The sequence below is a fragment of the Solanum stenotomum genome, chromosome 2, assembly GCF_019186545.1.
Source record: "Solanum stenotomum isolate F172 chromosome 2, ASM1918654v1, whole genome shotgun sequence".
Lineage (NCBI taxonomy): Eukaryota > Viridiplantae > Streptophyta > Magnoliopsida > Solanales > Solanaceae > Solanum > Solanum stenotomum.
Genome location: NC_064283.1, coordinates 27,289,813 through 27,311,784, shown reverse-complemented (window position 1 = coordinate 27,311,784; position 21,972 = coordinate 27,289,813). Strand labels below are relative to the sequence as shown.

Genomic DNA, 21,972 nt, shown 5'->3' with positions numbered 1-21,972 from the left:
ATCATTTTAGGTGTATTTTGTTATTACATGATGTGTGGCTAAAAATCCCCATTCTTGGGGTGTGATTTAGCAAATATGTGTTGATATTGTTGCTAGATCTTGCTTGCTGATAGAATAGATGTATTTTAATGGTGATTTCACCTAGTGGTTGTGGTTTAATTTAATGGGTTTGTAGTTACAAATACAAAACCACCCATGTGTTTTCGGCTTGCCCAAGAGGGAAGTCGCGAAACCAAGACCGCTAGACTGATGGCCTAAGGAGTGGGTCGACATGAGGTTCTTCTCGAGAGGGTGAGCCCTTGTCCCATATCCTAACACTCAACTCGAGAGAGTGAGTGGGGTAAGGAGTAAGCTGGTCTTCATGCGGTAAATGGGTGTTTGAGAGGAACGCATTCAAAACAGGGTAAGTTTCCCGAGAGGGAACTTATTTCCATCTAAAGCTTAGCCTAGTCACTATTATCTTCCAAATTTCATATCAAAAGCATGTACCCAACAATTTATCTCAACTTGTATTGCGGTCACACCCCAAGAACTTGTCCATATACTTGACCTTTTTGTTATTTTTTGTTGTTTTTACTACTTTTGACAAAAACCCCAATTGATATTTGACACTTTTGTGTCACCCCTTTTAATTTACAATGTTTTTAATTGTTAATGTCTTTAGCTACGACTAGTTGGAACTAAATTTTATTTTTATACTAATTCTCAAAACCACTTCCTTGGGACACGACCCCAACCCTTGGTTGGGTTACTCTATAATCGACGATCGTAGACACTCGTACTGTAGGTTAGTGTCATTGGTCACGATAAGCATCAAAATGGCACCGCTGTCGGGGAGTGGTGTTATTTGAGAAATTTTAGATTAGTAAAATTTTTGTTCTTCTTAGTTGTAGTTCACTAACTTAATTCTTAGTTTTGTTTTGTGATTTGTAGGAATCTAAACAAGTGAAAGCGATTAGAGGTAATGATGTATCGGGATCGTATCCTAACCTTCAAGCAATTGGAGGATGAGTGGATCCATGAGACATGTGCAAGATTCAATGAACTCCTAACTTAATGCCCCACTCATGGAATTTTCGATACGATCCTCCTTGATTGCTTCTACCAAAGTCTTGGCCCTAGAAACAAGATGTTGATTGACCAACTCCTTCCTGGACAGACATTAAAGCAGTCGTATATAATAATAGTCCAACTGCTTGACAATATGGCTAAAATAAGCCAAGAGATTGAAAAGGATCTCTTGATGAGCGCACTAGTGACTCAAATGGATGAGTTAAAAAGAAATATGGTGAAGGTCGAAGCTCATTGCAAAAGGAAGGATAAATACATCCCCCCCCCCCTCTCATAATAGAAGAAACAATGAGAACAAGGATATCAAACGCATTGAGGGAATGCTCTCAACAATTCTCCACAAGGTGCCGAGCAAGACAAAGAGCTGGAGAGATTGAAAGAAGACATCGAAGGAATGAAACGAATTATTTGGACTCATTCTAAAGCTGTTCAACTGCTCGAGGACCTGATGAGTCATGCGTTGCCTCAACTCTATCCGCAGAAAAATAGGGGGTGGCCTAATGAGGACATGGCCAACCCCAACAACGAAACTTAAGCAATAAATTGCGTCATGCCACAACGATAAATAAGGCGCTTCTTGGGAGGAAACCCAAGGTCTTAAACATTTAGGGTTTTACTTTTATGAATAATGGTGTGTTGTGTTGCAGGTTAAAATGAGGAAAGGGTGGAAAATTTCAGGTTGGCGAGTAGAATGTCCATCCCGCGAATCACCAAACAGGTCTGCAAGCTTGACTAGATCTGCCATTTGGCTAAATACAAGAGTTGTACGGAGCCTGTAAAACTCGGTGAACTCGGAAAGTAACTCGAAGCATCGCCAACAAGTTTGGCGATCTCAATGCAGATCGACAAAATCCACCCTCTGGAAATTGAAGATTTTAAAGAAAGGGAGGGATAAATGACCTCTCAGCGAATCACCGAGTTAGTTGGCGAGTGCAACTAACGTCACCAAATGGACACAAATTGAATAACATATATTGCCAACAACACCCTTCTTCATTCTTTCTCACTTTCAAACTCCATAACTTCACACCAAGTTACATTCTCTCACCTTAAAGTAGTACTTTAGTAACGGATTAGTGCTTGGAACTCAGATTTTTGTTGCCGCGTAGCATCACAATTTTGTTTTACTCACCAAAAAGATGAGTTTCTGGAAAACCCCCTTTCGCTTTTGAAAGGATCAACCTTATGTGCAATTTAGGTGTCCATTAATGCGTGTTAGATCTCTCTGATATGAGTAGAAATTTTCAAATGCCTGCTTCTGATGTGTAAATAGGGGCCTATTTGTTTTTACTGTTCGAATTCCTTTTGCACTCTACTTACTGTGAAACTAAATGTTGTGAACTATGCATAATGGGTGTTGACCATTAATGGGTGCTATGGGTCTAGGGCTAAATTTTATTAATACATAGTTTAATTTTATTTTTGAGTTTTTACAATCGATTTAGGAAAGTGAGTTGAATCTTAGGCGTTAGGTGAGTCGGCAAACTAAGTTGAGCTCGCTGAATCACTCGGCGGTTCGCCTACTAGCGCTAAATAGCCCTTAATTTCATATCTTAAGCAATGTGGGCTCTGTAACTTTCGGCGGACATATTCATGATCGCCAAAGAGGTTCGACGATTCGCTGATTAAATCAGCGAGTCTGTCTGCAATTGTGTGCTACAATGTAATTAGTTACTATTCTCTTTAAGTTTTTGCAGATATGGCCAAATGATCGACCAGAGGAAGGAAAAAGGAATTGTAATCAGTGAAAATGCACCTCCACCCAGGGGCAAAGCTACCACAACTTCAAAAAGCAAGGGGAAGGGAAAAACCTTCGAATTAACCGACGCAAGCTCTGACAGCACAAGTCTCTACACTACCGAGCCACCCACATATAATAGTGATAGTGCGGAGTCTGATGAAGACTACCAAACAGAGGTAAGGAGGGTTGAGCTACGTTTTAAAATAATACATGATCCACATCGGATCAGAGATACTCAAACCATCACTCCAACTCCTCCAGCTTCAGAGCAAACATTAGTGCTGACACCTCTAGTACAAGGTCCCCAACATGGATCAACTAATAGATCAATGGTAAACAGTTTGAGAATGATCATTAAGGATAAACGAATTTACATAAATAGGGTTATTGATAGGTATCCAGAGGTGATGGAGTGTCTGAAACACCACAAGTACCAAATCATCGCACGGCATCGCGACTTTTACATACCAAGCTGGGTTAGAGAGTTCTATGACGCATACAGTGCATTGGTACCTCAATGGAAAAGGCTAATCTCATCTTTTAAAGCAGTTGACTACGTGGTTGTCAGAGGAAGAAAGGTAGCCTGTGACAGTGAGTATATCAACATAGCTTTGGGTATGTCCGATAAGATTAATGACCACTGTCAGCATTTGATCACGACACAAAAGTTGGATGCAATGAAAGAGTGGTTAGGTCCGCTAGTCTTAGATGATAATGCTTTGACATGGTTAGCAGAAGGAGTTCCAATTGAGAAGATAAATATAAACATAGTTGCACAATACTGGTTTGGATTCATCAGCAGCACAGTTATGCCATCACAAAATGAATCAATCATTTGTCATGCTAAGGCAGCTTGCCTTGGATGCATCATGGAGAAAACCAGGATAAATCTCAGGATGATCATTGCCTCTAAGATCCATATGCGTGCAAAAAAGAGCCAGACATCTCTCCATTTCCCGGTATTAATCACTTAATTATGCAAAAGATCTCAGGTACCTAGAGATGCAACGAAGGATGTGGAAGTGGCCGCCACCACCTCCACCAGTATCCAAAAGATCGAAGTAGAATATCTTAAGGACCAAATAGAAAAGAGACAGAAGGAAGCTATGGCCACTAGATTTATACCTACAGAGGCATCTTTGCCTACTCCGGCCCCTGGGCCTTCAGGTATATCTGATGTCCTTACCACTCCTTCTGACCTTATAGGTCCCTCTGCTGCTTCATTACCACCCAAACCTACGACTGTTGTTGCTTCCTCTGAGTCGATCACTCAGGCATCCTTGATCCGAATGGGAAAGTTTGTCCAATCTGCTAATTGCCGGACTGCCAATATAGAAAGATCTATTCCAGGCATGAATCAGGCTACCCTCGACAATGCTGTGAGACCACTAAGCACTACTATCGATGCTCTAGAGGCCAAGATAGTAGTGTGTGAGCATGGTCAAGGAGCCACAGAGGAAGTAACATCCTTAAAGGTAGCCATTGTAGAGCTGAAGAAAGATGTGGACTACCTAAAGTCCACTGATATATCCATGATCTTTGGAATAGTGGAAGTTCCAAATGTGCCCAAAATGCCTCAGACTGCCACATGATATGGAAATGGAATGGAGCATACAGCTGAGCCTGAATCAGAAGCAAAAATTGATAAAGAGATATTTGAGGAAGTTACCGCGGTCCACATAGCCGAGACTGAAGAGATCATGATAAACGCTGATGTGCAAGCTTCTTTGGCAAAGTCTCCTGTTGCGGGATCCAGTGGAGCTGGCCTTCTGGTAGTCACTCCGGATACTGATGTCATGACAGATGGAGCAACCACATAGCCAGGATCACTTATTTACCTCTTTGTCTTTCTTTACTTTGCCTTTTGGATTCTGTATTATTCGCATTTGAGGGCAACTGCTTTTTTTTGTGGTGGGGTGAGGTCCACTTGTGTGTGTTATTTGTGATTCGTGTTGTGTATATATTTGGGTTGTCTGTTTTTTAATCTGTTTTTTTTAAAAAAATGTTTTGTGATTTTTTGAGTTTGTAGTTCCGTTTATTTTTATTTACAAAATGTTTTTGACCCTTCCAAAATTTTTTGAATCTTTTGCAAAATTTTTCCACTCCTTGTGAGTTGATGTGGCTATTCTTTTGCAAAAATTTTGAGTCCCGGTTTCAATCAATAACGAGGACTTGAATAGTGCTCTCAATCGAACGAACATGAATGCATGGCTACGATGAGGCCAAATGAAATTGCATAGACAATATGTAAATTCTTTGCATCTCGTTGTGATTAGCCATTTATCGAATTGATTCTCTTGTAATGACTGTTGCACACTAGCGAAAGTGTGTGGTCTTGTTTGACTTAAGTGTCGATGCCTTGTGTGATTAGCTTTCCTTGAACCTTGCATGAATAAACCTAGAATTTTCCCTGTTAGTCTGATTGATTTAGAAAGGTGTGCTCTTGACATGATCTTAGGCAACTTTAAAGAGTGTGAGCCAAATTTGACATATACCTCTTTTGTGGCCTACCCGTGAGCGTGTGAAACTTTTTTGAACACTCTTTGAGCCTTACCTTTCTTTGAAAAAATCTTGACCTAGACCTTACTTGACCCACTACCTATAATCCTCTTGATTTGTGGTTTAGTGAATAGCCAACTTAGGCCAAAAGCCTAAGTTGGGGGTGTGGTTAAAAGTAAAAGGAGAAGTCAAGAAGTGCAAGAAAAGTCTCCCTTAACCCCTGGTGTTGCAGAACAATGGAAACCCTTTGGAAAAAAAAAGAAAAAAAATAAATTTTGTGGAATAAAGTACTAAGGAAATCGGGTTTCCAAGCAATCCATGGAGGTTAATGAAAAGATGACTTAGAAGCACTAGAAAAAGAATTGATAAAGGAAAAGAAGGGAATGCCTTGAGAATACCACATCTCACAAGGAAAAAATCACTGAGCCTAAATGATCATACCTTTGCACTCATCCCCATTATAAGCCTTAGAAAGACCTTTTTGATCTTGAGTAAGCCGAATCGAAAGTTGATTGAAAAATAAGAGTAAACCTATGGGTAAAAACGTGCATTGCGTTCCTCTTTTTTGAGTGTGAGAGTTGCATTTGATTCCTGATCTTGAATATATTAACCTCTTTGTATGAAGATGTAATCATTCTTTATGTGAGGGCATTTAGATACTTTTTGTTGAGATTGAACTTGCACAAGTAGCAAGTATTGCAAGCATGAGAATCTTTGGTAATGGTGTGTCACAACTTGAATCTTTGAGTACACAATTGATCCTTGCATAAGTAAATTGAGTCTTGTTGTGTGCATTCATGATTGAGTATTGTCTAGCACTGCTTGAGACACCCTTTTTGAACGGTTGAACTCAAGTTTGCGTGAGGACAAGCAAAAGTTTAAGTTGGGGGTGTTGATGAGTCCACAAATTGGACTCATTTAGGGCTTTATTTAGATAGAAACAGTGTCATCAAATGCTTATTGTCTCAATATCCGATGAAAACTCATAAGTTTCAGGTATTTGAAGTTTTAGTGGAAGCATGGACACTTAGGCACAAAAAGGAACAAAAAGGCTAAAAAGAACGAAGAAGTTGAAGCATGCGCATCACCAAACACGCTTGGCGATTCGCCGAAGGGACGCACTCCGCCCTTTGTTCTAGTACGCGAAGCCTTGAAGGAGCAGGATCGAAAAGGCGATGAAAGGAGCAGTCGGTGTTTTGCCGAATAATTCCGCGAAGCAGTACTAGGTCGCCCAATGACACAGAGCACGACGATGCTGAAGGCTAGTGCAAAATGGCGACGAATTACCCCAAAGGGTGAATCGCCGAGTTAATCAGTGATTCTGACTAATCTCACTGAAAGATCCGCCAGAACTATTTTTTGAAGTCTATAAATACTAAACTTGTTATTAATTTTTAAAGAGTCAAACATTTATTTTATTTGCCAGAATAGAATAAAATTTTTGGGATATTTTCTCTCAAGTTTGGAGAGGGTTTTTGGGAGATTTGAAGAAAGAAGGATTTCATCCTCCCCAAGTTGGAAGTGGGTCTTCTCCATTCCTCTTCCTTTGCTTAAATCAAGGTTTAATTCCTTATACCATTTAATTTTAGTATCATTTTAGGTGTATTTTGTTATTTCTTGATGTGTGGTTAAAAACCCCCATTCTTGGGGTGTGATTTGCCAAATATGTGTTGATATTGTTTGTGGGTCTTGCTTGCTGATAGGATAGATGTATTTTAATGGTGATTTCACATACTAGTTGTGGTTTAATTTAATGGGTTTGTAGTTGCAAATACAAAACCATCCATGTGTTTTCGGCTTGCCCGAGAGGGAGGTCGCGAAACCAAGACCATTAGACTAATGGCCTAAGGAGTGAGTCGACATGAGGTTCAGCCCGGGAGGGTGAGCCCTAGTCCCATATCCTAACACTCAACTCGAGAGAGTGAGTGGGGTAAGGCGTAGGTTGGCCTTCATTCGGCAAATGGGTGTCCGAGAGGAACGCATTTGAAACAGGGTAAGTTGCCCTAGAGGAAACTTATTTCCATCTAAAGCTTAGCCTAGTCACTATTATCTTGCAAATTTCCTATAGAAAGCATGTACCCAACGATTTATCTCATTTGTATTTCGGTCACACCCCAAGAACCTATTCCCATACTTGATCTTCTTGTTATTTTTTGTTATTTTTACTACTTGTGACAAAACCCCCAACTGATATTTGACACTTTTGTGTCACCCCTTTTAATTTACAATATTTTTAATCGTTAATGTCTTTAGCTACGACTAGTAAGAACTAAATTTTATTTTCTACTAATTCTCAAAACCAGTCCCTTGGGACACTACCCCAACCCTTGGTTGGGTTACTATATTATCAACAATCGTAGACACTCATACTGTAGGTTAGTGTCGTTGGTCATAATAAGCATCACTACCCAAATAGAATAAAACTTCCCTAAAGTCTTGGGAAGATCAACCACAAAATTCATGGCTATCATTTCCCACTTCCATTCCGAAATTGGCATTCTCTGAACCAAATCTACAGGCCTTTGATGTTCATACTTTACTTGTTGGTAATTTTGAAAATTAGCCAAACACTCCTCTATATTCTTCTTCATGCCCGACCACCAATAAATTCTCTTCAAATCTCAGTACATCTTGGTCACACTCGGATGAATGGATTATTGCAAATCATGGGATTCTATCAACAATTTCTGAATCAAGTCATCTATTCTAGGAACACAAATCATTCCTTTATAACTGAGCACACCTTCCGTATCAAGAGTGGTCTCTTGTGTCTTACCAATCACAATCTTGTTTCTAAGCTCATTCAAATTTTCATCCTCAAACTTTTTGGCCTTGATCTCCTCAATGAACGTGGCCCTTACTTCATTTCTAGCTAACACCCCACCTTTCTCTGAGATGCCTAATTGCATGAACTTAGACTCCAAGGTCTGAATTTCCTTAGCCAAAGGTCACTTGGATACACTCAAGCAAGCTAGACTTCACATACTCATTGTTTTTCGACTAGAAGCATTTGCCACTACATTAACCTTACACGGGTGGTATTGAATAGTCACATCATAATCCTTGAGTAACTCCATCCACCATTGTTGTCTCAGATTCAGATCCTTTTTAGTGAACACATGCTTCAAACTAGGATGATTAGTAAACAACTCACACTTGACATCATAGAGGTAATGTTGCCAGATCTTAAGAGCAAACACTACCACTGCTAACTCCAAATCATGTGTTTGGTAATTCCTCTCATGCACTTTCAATTGTCGCAATGCATAGGCTATGCCATTCTTATCCTGCATTAACACAACACCCAAACTCAAATGGGAAGCACCACAATAAATAATAAAATATTTACCTTACACTGGTAATGCTAGAATAGGCATTGTGGTCAAAAAAGTCTTAAGGTTTTCGAAGCTCTCATCACACTTTTCAGTCCATTCAAAGGGTACCTCATTTTTGGTCAAATTAGTCAAATGTGTGGCAATAGAAGCAAAGTTCTTCACAAATTGACGATAGTAGCTAGCGAGTCCCACAAAACTCCTAACTTCCGTCACAAAGCTAGGTCGAACCCAATTCTTAACCGCTTCAATCTTTTGGGGATCTACCATTACCCTTTCTTTTATAATTACATACCCCAAAAAGGAGACCAAAGTCAACCAAAATTCACACTTGGAGAATTTCACATACAACTTTTGTTTCCCAAGAACATCCAGAACAATACGAAGATGGTCGGCATACTCTTCCTTACTTTTTGAATAGACCAAAATGTCATCAATAAAACTTTAAAAAAAATTGAATCAAGAAATGGTTTGAACACATCATTCATCAAACTCATAAAAGATGCAGGCGCATTAATCAACCTAAATGACATAACTAGAAACTCATAATTCCCATAGCGGGGTTTTTTTTTTTTTGAACGACCCTTGGGGGGGCGTTAGCGGCTTAGCAACACCCCTAGGCCTTATAATAGATAAATCAAAAGTAAGTACAAAGAGGGGGACATAAACCTTACCTCCGATCCTATGGTGGTTCATGAGTCTATTTTCCTACTTAAGGAAAATCTACTCATCCCCATAATTCTAAGAAGAGACCTAGAACTAGGCACCTATAGATAGGACTCCTCTCTGTACATAAGTTCTACAAAACATAAATGAGGGAGACTCTCCCCTTACAATTAGATCTACAACCTAGCAAAAACTAGACTAAACCTAAATAAGGGGAATGAGAAACTTCAAGGTGGCTTCTTAATTCTCTTTAACTTTTTCCTCCTGAAGTTGGTCATTCCCATCTTTTCAAGAAGGAAACTTTTAGCTGTTGTCGGTAGCTGGTTGTGAGTATAAAAATGTTGAATAATGTTTGATCTGTGACTTTTTCTTGGATAGAAAGTCTGCCGTGGAATTGGCCTCTCTGTAAGTATGCTGGCATTTGAAAAATTCAAGCTGAGTGATGATCTGCTGAAGCTGACTGATGTATTGCTGCAATTTCTAGGGTGGTTTGATATTGTGATTAAGCCATTTAGTAAGTAGTTCAGAATCCACTTCCAAAATGACTTTCATGTAACCATGTTGAACACACCAATCTAATCCATGAGTTGTTGCTTGAGTTTCAGCTTGGTTATTGGTACCAATACCAAGAGGAACTGTGAAGGCATAAATCATGTTTCCCTTCAAATCTCTCAGAATACCCCCTTTTCCTATCTTCCCCGGGTTATGTAGTGCACTACCATCCTTGTTAAGTTTTAAAATGGGGCTGGGAGGACTTTGCCACCTGATCTCCATGATTCTGATGTCCTGGGAACATTTCTCAACCTGGGAGTTTTAGCTTGGTTATTGGTACCAATACCAAGAGGAACTGTGAAGGCATAAATCATGTTTCCCTTGAAATCTCTCAGAATACCCCCTCCTCCTATCTTCCCCGGGTTATGTAGTGCACTACCATCCGTGTTAAGTTTCAAAATGGGGCTGGGAGGACTTTGCCACCTAATCTCTATGATTCTGATGTCCTGGGAACATTTCTCAACCTCATTGATCATCTGTCCCCAATTATTAGCCCAAGAACAATCATAGCGGGTTCTAAACGCCGTCTTGGGCACATCCTCAGGCCTAATCTTCAACTGATGGTAACCAAACCTTAAATCAATCTTAGAGAAAATTGATGCACCTTGCAATTGTTCAAAAAGATCATATATTTGAGGCAATGGATACTTATTCTGAATGGTAACCCTATTTAATTGCCGATAATCTATACATATCCTTATACTACCATTTTTTTCTTATCAAACAAGACAGGAGCACCCCACGGAGAAGCACTAGGACGGATGAATCCCTTATCAAGAAGTTCTTTGATTTGAGCCTTCAGCTCTCTCAATTCTACCGGAGACATGCGATATGAAGGGATGGAAATGGGACGAGTACCAGGTTCTAAATCAATGCATAAATCTATATCCCTATCCGGAGGCATATCAGGCAAGTCATTAGGAAACACTTCTCTAAATTCTGACACCACGGGAATAGACTCAATAGATGGAGACTCAACATCTCAAATATGAGCCAAATAGGCCAAACAACCCTGCCCTACCAATTTCCTAGCCCGAATAGAGGATATGATCTTAGCTTGCTTAGTCTTGTACTCCCCTTCCTACTCTAACTTTTCCCTTTCTGAAATTTCTAGAGTCACAGACTTAATATTACAATTAAGCACATCATAATAGAGGGACAACTAAGCCATGCCTAGATTATGTCAAAGTCAATCATATCCATAATCACCAAATCAGCCCAAGTCTGAAAACCATAAACAAAATAAGACAAGCATGATAGACATGGGTGACTATGACAGACTCTCCAACTGGGGTAGAAATATAGATGGGGGCATCAAGTATATCACAATTCATATCAAACTCTGAGGCAAATCACACGGATACATAAGAATAAGTAGAACCTGGATCAAATAACACATTAGTCATCCGGTCACAAACAAGAATAGTACATGTGATCACTGTGTCAGACACCTCTGCCTCGTTCTTACCCGAAAAGGCATAATAGTGAGCCCTATCATCATACGGGCGACTTCCATGCCTGGGTTACCATTTCCCCTACCTCTGTGGCTCGCTAATTTCCACCTCACCCACCTTGTGGACGCCTTTGACCATCTGTAATAACCCAAAAAAAATAATCAATAGGCTAAACTAGATCCTCATCGTGTGGGTTGGTATAACTTCAAGTTGGTGTCTAGGTTGAATTAGAGCTAATGTGAAGATTGATGTAACTTCCGGAGATGTATAAGACCAAACTAAAGCTAAATGAGGGAGGTAAACATCTAGGAATGAAGGTAAGGACCAAAACTATCAAGAAAGGGTGAAGGAGGACTTGTTTCTCTTTAGATAGATTGGCGATTGGCAGTATGGTCGCCCAAGCCACTAGGCGATGTGCCAAAGTGCACTTGTGTCGCCTAGTGGGCTGTCCCTCTTAGCCTATGTTCTGGAACAAAGGGAGAACTAAGCCTTACCTCGCCAACCAGCTTGGCGAGTCGCCCATTGGTCCCTATAGATCGCCTAGTGAGCTGCCCATTTTTGGAGCTCATTGGAAATTTGGGCTAGCCAAGGGTTCACTTGGTGAGTCACCTAGTGCCCTTGGCGAGCCAAGAGCTTCCATTGGGCGAGCAAAGTAGTGAAAGGGGGGAAAATTTAAGTTTAAATTTTAAGGGTCCTTAATTCTTTTCCAAAGTTTAGTCCTTATTATTTTATTCCTTCCCTAGTGACTAAATAACCTTTTTAGACTTGAAAACCTTGGAATTTAGTTAATTTTAAAAGTATTAAAAGAAGACCCATCTCCTCTCAATATTTCTCTCTCTAGAAGTTTCTCCATTGAAGAACACTAAGAACTTGAAGGTTAGGGCCCAAGAATCAATCTTCTCAACTCCAAATCATGGGCAAAGCTTAAATTAAGGTATGGGGACCTTGATTCATGGAACACTTTTCTCCATGAAGCCTTCAAACTCTAATTTTGAAATTGGTATATTGTTCAAAAACTAGGTTTCTATTATAGCAATGGGCTCTTCCTAAAAACAATTTTATTATGTTAATTTTATTATACTATGGATGATTTGATGTTTAATGGTGATTTTTATTGTAAAATTCCCCTTGAACTGATGTACATCCCCATGACCCCAATTTCAAGTATTGTGATGGGTGTATTGATGCAAGATGATTACTATGAATTGTTTCTATGTGAATTTAGTTATTGAATCTTGTTTTATTCATGCCTATTGTAGTATTTTTAGGTGTAATTGTGAGACATGATTCATGACCTTGAAAAGGGGTAAATTGCTAGGGTTTGTGCATATGGATGTAAGATGTGTATAAACTATTGATTCATTTAGAAAGTAAATCTCCTATGACTAATGTGTAAAGTATGGTATTGTTGAAAGGTTGATCTTCCCTTACCTTTTCACTTAATTATGAATGAAGTGTCTAGGATGATAATGTTGTTGATTGTGTCATTGTAAGGACAATTACACACATTCTATGCATAAACATGATTATGATGTATCAGTGGTGTTAATTGAAAGTATATTTCTCATATGCACCTTTACACATTGTTATGCATGAAATATACATGACCATGATGATCCTATTGTGTTGATTGAAAGTCCATTCTCATGAGAACACATAATCTTGGTGTGAAAGTTAAACTCACATACTAATCTTGATTCTAAGGTTGAAAGTACATTCTCACCTTTAATGAATCTATGAGTTATTTTGATGAATTGTATTGAATGAAGGATAAAGTATTCCCTCACATATGTAAATACAATTCAAAGACTAATAATGTATAAATTGGGAAATAATGCTTAGCACCGAGTGGATATGGTCAATGATGTAAAGGCCCTTCTGCTAATGCAAGAGGTTGGGTCATCTAAGTGTACTCATGAGATGGAAGCTCCTCCGCCAATGCAAGATGTCGGGTTTCTAGAAGTAATCTCCCTATCCCATAACTATGTGTCCACATAGGTCTTTAGCTAGTGGATCCACCTTATAGCTATACAATTAGCTCTACCTTAGGCAAGTAGGACACCTTCTTTCGATGTGGGGTTACACGACACCGGATTCCATGGAACTCATATGGTCTATATCGGTTATGGCAACTTTTCCCTATATAATTAATGAATGAGACATGAACTATACTATGACTTCTTGGTGAGTTTACTTAGTAGGAGTGGGGGTGTGGGACTTCACTCCTACATTGCACAAGTAGACTTAGCAGGATGTTGTAGGATGGTTCATTTATATCATGGTGAGATTCAAATGTATGCATGTGTGTTGAATGGATAGTTGTTATGAATGACTTTCCTTGTATTCAAGTAGTATACATGACTATTTCTTTAATTGTGACTAATGATTATGATGAGGTCTAAAGATGATGTGCATGACCAAGGTAGCTTCAAGGGGGTGCTTAGTAGGGTTGTTATTATGGGATGCCAACCATACATTGCACAAATATTCCTTAGGGGTTACTAAGGTGTTGATATTACTATGTAATGAGAATAAATGTGGTTATGGTTTGTATTGTGCATTGTAAATACATGTTGGTTTCTAAACATGACAAAGGCGTGCTTTTCAAATAAAATGTCCTTTTATCATATTTCAAGGATTTTATGCATGTTTCCATACTTAGTACATACTATGTGCTAACCCATATTTCCTTCTACAAGTTAATGAGTGTAGGTTCTGGCTAGGTGACTTTCACTCTCCTTTGAAGAAAACTTGGATTACTTACCTCCAAGTGTAGCGAGTCCTCAAGTTCGAGGACGGGATTTCCTATTTCTTAGTTTCATTTTGTATCTCGTATATGGAGACTTTTATTGATGTAAAGGGCTAAGTCCCAAAACTTTATATTCCTATGTTTAGATGGTAATTGAGACAAAGTCTAGATTTCCTATGATTTTCTTTTATGAAAAGTGAAGTTTAACTTCGATTGTAAAGTTTTAAATTTTTCCACATTATTTTCTGTGTCTTATGTAATGATGATGCTAGAGGCTTGTATGAGACCCTTTTGGGATCAAGTACGCCGTGTCACGTCTAGGGGAAATCCTTGGGTCGTGACACCATTATTACCATTTCCCACGGGTAACACTGCTCTAGTCTGCTGTTGTGTGGAATCCATCATGCGCGGGTGGGGATAATCTCTCCTCATATTCCCAGGTTCTCCATAGTTATAGCAAGTACGATCAGAAGATGGTCTGCTGCCCGCCGAAGGTGCGGCTCCCTAGCTATTCTAAATCAAATTAAGAGGTGGAGTTCTCGAGTAATTACCTGTAGACGCGGGCATAGCGGATTGAATTGGTCGGGCTGTGAGTGTTGGCTTCCCTAAACCTCTGGAGTAAGAACCTTAAAAGTTACCCAAATCTTGGCTTTCTTAGCCAATGCCTTAGCATGACCGTCTCGCCTCACCCACTCCACTTTCTTAACAAAATATGTTACCTCATTAAAGCTTTTTCCTGCAGAGGTCATATGAATAGACAATACCTGCAATTCTAAATTTAGTCCCTTAACAAATAGGTGGATCCTCTCGTCCTCAATAGTCACCAATTGCGTAGCATATCTAGACAAATCATGGAACTTGGCCTTATAAGCAGCCACATACATACCACCTTGCTCCAAAGCCATGAACTCATCCTTCTTACGATCTCTCAAAGTTCGAGGCACATACTTCTCCAAGAACAGAGCATAAAACGGGGTCCAAGTGAGTGGGGGTAAAACTGAAGATCTGCATTCCACATAAGCTCTCCACCACTGCTTAGCCTCACCGTGAAGCTGAAAAGTCACAAACTCAACTTCATGCTGATGGACAATTCCCAACTTATGAAGCCTCCCATAGCAATCTAGGATGAACTCATAGGTGTCCACACTCTAAGAACCATGAAACACAAGCGATTTCAATTTCAAGAACTTAGTCAACATCTCATGCTTATTACCAGTCATAACAGGACCCAACAAAGGGCAGAAGAAAGCATCATTACCTACAGTTCCACCCACCTTGGGGACAGTGAACGCAATAAGGGGATTGGTGGGATCTTGAGTTACTTGAATAAAGGGAACCACTCCAGGACCAACCAATCCTTTCAGGAACAACATAATCTGTTGAGCTAACACTGGGTCTAAGGGAGGAATACATTTAGTCTCAGACTGCACCTCTTCCTCTTGTCCAACATTCTCCTCCTCCTCAACCTCTACATTCTCTTCTACCTCTTCATGATGCATAGGAGGGGCCTCATTTCTGGGAGCATTTTCAACCGGTGCTCCATCCCTAGTAGGCGCACCCTTCCTCGGCCTCTACCGCTAACTCTTCTTCTACCCCTGCCTCGACCACGACATCTCACTGCAGATTCTTTAGATGGCGCGTTAATGGGAGCTACGAGTCTGACGCCGTTGAACCTAGTGTTAACCATCTGCGGATAGAAGAGTGAAGGAGATTAGATACCAATTTGAATTGCCATATACCAATTGGAATCACGTTATAGCATGAAAGGAAACAAGAGAAAACAAAGAGATTTCCTAAAGTCCTAGTCTCTCGAAGAAAAGTATAGACGTCTCCGTACCGTTCCGCAAGACTCTACTAGACTCATTTTTGCACATTGAGATCAATGAACCTAGGCTCTGATACCAACTTTGTCACGACCCAAACTGTCATGAGTGGAACCCACACTAACCCTCCGATGGGAGAACCATTACTACAACCCAAACTAACAAACTCAACCAAAAACTAAGGCATTTAAAGATACAGAAGCAGGTTTAAATGATAAAGAAAAGATAAAGTTCCCATAAACTGCAAAAGTCTAACAACCATAAACTAACATTGTGGATAACGCCTAGAACCTGAAGGTAAATGTACCAAAACATCTAAAGTTCAACAAGTATAAGAAAATAGTTACAACCCCAAACTAAGCATAAGACTAACTAAAGTACTAGTCTACGTCTAAAATGTGGACATAGGTAGAAAAGAGAACTCATGGCAGCCCGGAAGAACTGGCTCACCCTTGAATTCGAAACGATCACTGATCTTCTAAACAAGGTCTGTCAATAGCCGCCTGAAGATGTCATGTACTCAACAAAGAAAGAGAAAATGCAATATTAGTACACAACCACAATGTACTGGTAGGATCACACGGCTATCCCAGTAAGTGCAACACACATAAGCTATTACAACACAATAATAACATGCATACATCGAACATATACAATATCAACATCATTTACGAACAACGAACAGTTTCACAATTCTCAAGATATACTGTTATGTCAAGTCAATGGTCCTCTCATGGAACCCACACCCAAACTTTTAGTGTACCGGTACGTGGTACCTGTTCCAAGTTAGCGTGTCAGATTGTGACGCTCGTTCCAATTTTATGCTGGTACGTGGCAACCGATCCTAGTTAGTGTGTCAGAACGCAACATCTGATCCATTCAACAAGCTACAATCACAATCACAAAGTACATTCTAATAATCATACATTCAAGTCATGATTCATGGCATTTAATTATTCATCTATCCTCATTTACGATTAGTGTGATCAATAATGAAACATTCGCATATATACATGTATCATAATGAAACAATAACAAACATGTATCACACCACATTAAATCACAACCATCACCTACCTAGAAACAAGCTTGAATCCACTAAAAAACTTGATTTTTTCTCTTTCCAGATTCTTTCCGCTTGTTCTTGGTCTACAAACAATCATAATAATGCGAGGATCAATAAACAACACCTAGTTACCCGGATTATAAACAATTATATCAATCTTAGGTCAAACCCTTGATCCCCATACCCATATTAGGGCTTTTTTCACCATAATTTCCATATCAAAACCCTCATCCATCGATAATTACCCACTAGTTTACATTCTACGAATTTAAAAACGGATTCAGGAAGTTAAAATATTATTTTTAGCCTAAAGAATGGTGCAAACCCGTCAAGAACTCTCCTGGGTCATTCCTTAGCTCTCAAAGTTGAAATGTGTATAATAAAACATTTTTGGGATTTATTTCCGACTTAAGTCGCATTTGTCCCGCCATAGCAGTCCTCACCCTGCTACAGCGACCCCGCCCTGGCGGGAAATTCCTGCCTTAGCGGCTTGCACGGAAATAGTAAGCAAATTTAAGAATTCCAAACCCCTATTTCACAACACAGCTTCAACCAATGACACTCATAAACTAACCGTTCACGCTAAGATTAGCCTCGGGAGTTCTACTCACCTGAATTCAATACTGTAAAGTCGTACGGGTTCCTTAATGTCTTAGCTAACTACTCATGTGATCAAAATCATAATTAGATCACCCATTTGTTACCAAATTTTACTGGACTTCACTGACTCCGATTTCGTCTAAATCTGGACTAGGTTGGGAAACTCCAAGTTACTACGAAAAAGTTTTGCAGCCCAAAAATTTTCCCGTTGGTTTTTCTAGAACGACGGAAACAGGTCGTTACACGACCATTGTAAGGCCTTTTTTGTTGGCCAAAATGAGAAAGTCTACTACAAAATACTAGATCTTGTGTCTTCAACACTTGTTTTGCTAACTTTGCTGAAGAAACTACAACGATTGTAGTAGAATCAAGTTTCAATGAGAAGATTTTTCCATATTTCTTGAAAAGTTTCCAAAAATAGAGATGAGGGGTTAAACTATCAAATTGATGCAAATTTCCAATGAATGGGAGGCCTATAGGACCTTCTGAAGATTTGTTTTTCCACTTTTTTTGTCTTTATGAAGGAGAAAAATAAGCAAAATTGGAAAGGCTACAAAGAGTAGAAAGAGAATCATTTTGTTGTCCACCTACACAAACAATGCAAGTCACTTGAAATGGCCTACATATAGAAAAAATGAATCTTTTTGGGTTAGACTTTTCCTCCATTTTTTTTATTAAAGATAAGGAGTGTATATGACTTCTGATCAATGATAACATAATTAAGAGAATTTTAGATTAAAATATATTTTCTGATCCACTTCAATTTGTTAGACCTACTTTTCTTTTTAGTCTTTTAAAAAAAGAATGACCTTTTTTTTAGTAATTATTTAATTTCAACTTCTCACATGACATGCTAAGACCACAAGATTAAAGGACATTTTGGTGTATTTGATATATCATTAATTTCAAATCACAAGATTTAAAAGTCTCTTTTATTTTCTTAAACCTCTTGCTAAGTCAATATAGGTCAAATAGATTGAAACAGAGGAAGTAGTAACTATAAGAGTGTGTTTGGTATGGAGAAAACTATTTGCTTAAAAAAAATATGGGTCTCTTACTATTTTATAATGTTTGGTAGGTAAACAAACGATATCATCTCAAGAGTACTTATATGTTATCTAACAAAATACTATGGGAGTGGGATGTGAGGGTTCGAGGGTGGAGGCAGGGGTTGAGATGGTCAAGGGGAAGGGGGTGGGGGTGGGGCCGTTGGGTGGTGGAGAAGAGATAATGAAGTTGCATGCAATGTCACTTAATTATGTAACTTGTTTTTCCTAGTTTGGTTTAGGACGTCATTTTTCTCATTTTTAGGGAACCTATTTTTCTACAGAAAATATTCAAAATATTTTGACCAACCAAATATTAAAAAAATAAAAAATACTTCTCCATACCAAACACATCCATGTGCTTGATAGGAAGAGAAATGTTATTTTTTTTAATAAATAAATATTTTTTTACTTATTTTTAGTATTTGGTAAGTAAATAGAAAAACTTTATATATAATCAACCTCTTTTACTTGTCAGAGTATTTCATTTAGACACTTCAACTAACCTTTGTTCCAATCAATCCCTTCTAAGTTCTAATCCTTGATAAAGTATTCTAATTAGACATTTTGGATTCAAATTTGAAAGAACGTGTATGCGTGATTTTATTTGTCTACTAGGTAGTTAAGTTAATCAAATAAAATAGGTCACTTTCTTTAATTAAACACATCAACAATTCAAGTACAAAATGTCTGAAGTTTTATAATTTATTAAGGTGAATGCGTGGGATTAAAGGAAAAAAAATATTATATGTGGTTAGTTAACTATCTAAGAGACGAGTGAGTGACCTAGTGGATAAATCTGAAATACAAAAAAGAAAAACAACAATTAGACCAAAACTTAGGGTGTGTTTGGTATGGAGGAAAATGTTTTCCTGGAAAACAAGTAGATTTTTGACTTATTTTTCATGTTTAGTTTGTGAGTAGAAAATATTTTTCGGAAAAGATTTTTTAGTGTTTGATTTATGAATGAAAAATATTTTTGAGAAAATATCTTTTATTTTTACTAGAGAGTAGAAAATAATTTTTTCAATGAAAATTTATTTTTTTAAAAATAAACTTGAAACTTTTTTGGGGGGAGGATGGGGTGGTGAGGGTGGGGCTGGCGGGGGGTGTTGGGGTGAGATGGGGTAAAAAAATAAAAAAATTGAAATTGAAAATATTTTTTTAAAAAACAAACTTAATTTTTTTATTTTTTGGAGGAAAGGGGGGCTGATGTGTGTGTGAGGGGGGGGGGGCTGGCGGGAGGGGGGGTCGGGGTGAGGGTGGGGTAAAAAAAAAGAAGTTGAAAACTATTTTTTTTAAATAAGCTTTAAATTTATTTTTTCAACAAAAAAATTGTATTTTGAAGTTGGAGGAAAGTTTTGGAAAATGTTTTCCCTATTTTTTTGAAGGAAAGTCATTTTCCTTAAATTTAAGGAAAACGAGTTGATTTGAAAAACATTTTTCAAAATATTTTACCCAACCAAACATGAGAAAATTGTAAAACATTCATACTAAACACACCCTTAATTCGAATATCTAAATTCTAAATAGAATACCAAAGATGCGAATACGATGTATGGTGACAAGTGGCAACAATGGAGTGAGGTTCAAAGGAGAAACTGATAGTGAATAATTATTTGTATTTCAGTGCTATCAAATAAATAGAAGCCATTGATTTTATATAAATGATGTGACATAATCTTAATTAACCATTGAATAATACAGGACTAATTAAACTTATTGGAAGGGATCTCACTCTTATAGAATATTATATACTTATAAAATGGAAAATATGAAAGTCATGAAAAGGGACCAAATATTAGTGGTGGAATAATGGCAATACCTATCAGTAAACAAAACAATTTTTATCTTTTTCCTTGATCTTTTTTAAGCTGGTTTCAACAAGAAATCTTCATAAATAAATTAATTAATGTGCATTTAAGTCATGAAACCTAACATAGAAAAAATATATTGTCCCATAATTAAAGCTATATTATGTATTATATAGGGTGAATTAATAAATTAATATATTGTAGAGGAAAATGGCACGCCTAATTCTCAATTATAGATAACTTCTATCTCTTGATACTTGTAAGATATGATTAAATATATTTTATTTTTAATTAATTGACTAGTGACTGTTTTTTAGAATTATATTTTCTTTCACTATGCTCTAACAACACAAACTTAATATAAAATATGGGTAATTAAATGATGTGATTGTATATATTTCATTAAATTTGAACAGATTCACGAGCACATGGATCAAATTAAAGTTGCATTTCAATTCATTGAAAGTTAAATCTTGATATGATTTGGATTCTATGTGAGCAGAATAATTGAAAATAAATTAACTAATGAGAAAAATCAAATAGAATATCAATAGGGATTAATCAATGTTTTAAAGGGATTCTAATTGAATAGTATCAAATAAACAAAGCAGTAGTGAGAACTAAAAAGAAAGTTCTTATATACCAAAAGAGGCAAAGGGTAGAATCTATTCAATATATGTATATACATAATTCTAGTCGAAAGTAATCTACTTCAAAGAACTCACCCTAAATTATTTAGAAATATGTTTTAGCGATAAGACAAAGATCATTTTTCCTATGCATAGTGGTTCAGGCATAACATATGTGTAAATGTCCTCTTTTGTTATTCCATAAGGTAATTCCCAATCAAATGCATAAAAAAGATTTGATAATGCAAGTTCCATGGATGCAACCCCAAGTGTAATCCCAGGCAACCTCTCCGTCCTGCTCCAAATGGAATAAACTCAAAATGTTGGCCTTTGAAATCGATATCACTATCAAAAAAATCTCTCAGGTATAAATTCTTCTGAATTCTCCCATATTTAGAAATCTCGCACAATTTCCCATGAGTTAACATGAATTATAGTTCCTGGCTGAATTTCATACCCTTCTAGTGTGGATTTTTTTCATTGTTTCTCTTGGTATTAGGAGTGGAGCTGGTGGATATAATTTGAATGTCTCTTTTATTACTTCTTTGAAATAAGACATATTTTGAATATCATCTTCATTCACAAAACTTTTGGCCCCAATTGTTTTTCTGATTTCTTCTTGGACTTTCTTCATGATTTTTGGATTCTTTATTAATGTTGTCATTGCCCATTCTACCACGGCTGCACTAGGATCCGATCCAGCAACGAACACATTCTACATAAATTTGGAAGAATTTAAGCAAACAATTTAGGAATTTTTTTTAAAATAAATTTAAAGTAATTTAGGAATGGTAAGTTAGCTTTCATTTTTATTTTTTTTAGAAATGCAATGTACAAAAGGATGGGAGGTTGTCATGTTGGGCTGTAATAAATTATGTCACGCCCCTAGCCTATATCCTGGGCGGGACTGGCACTCGAAGACCATTGCTG

At 37.8% G+C, this 21,972-nt stretch overlaps 1 pseudogene; it reads right to left on the bottom strand.

Moving 5' to 3' along the window:
- Positions 1 to 21,148: 21,148 nt before the first annotated feature.
- LOC125855865 (6,7,8-trihydroxycoumarin synthase-like) overlaps positions 21,149 to 21,972 on the bottom strand; it is a 62,956-nt pseudogene continuing 62,132 nt past the window's right edge.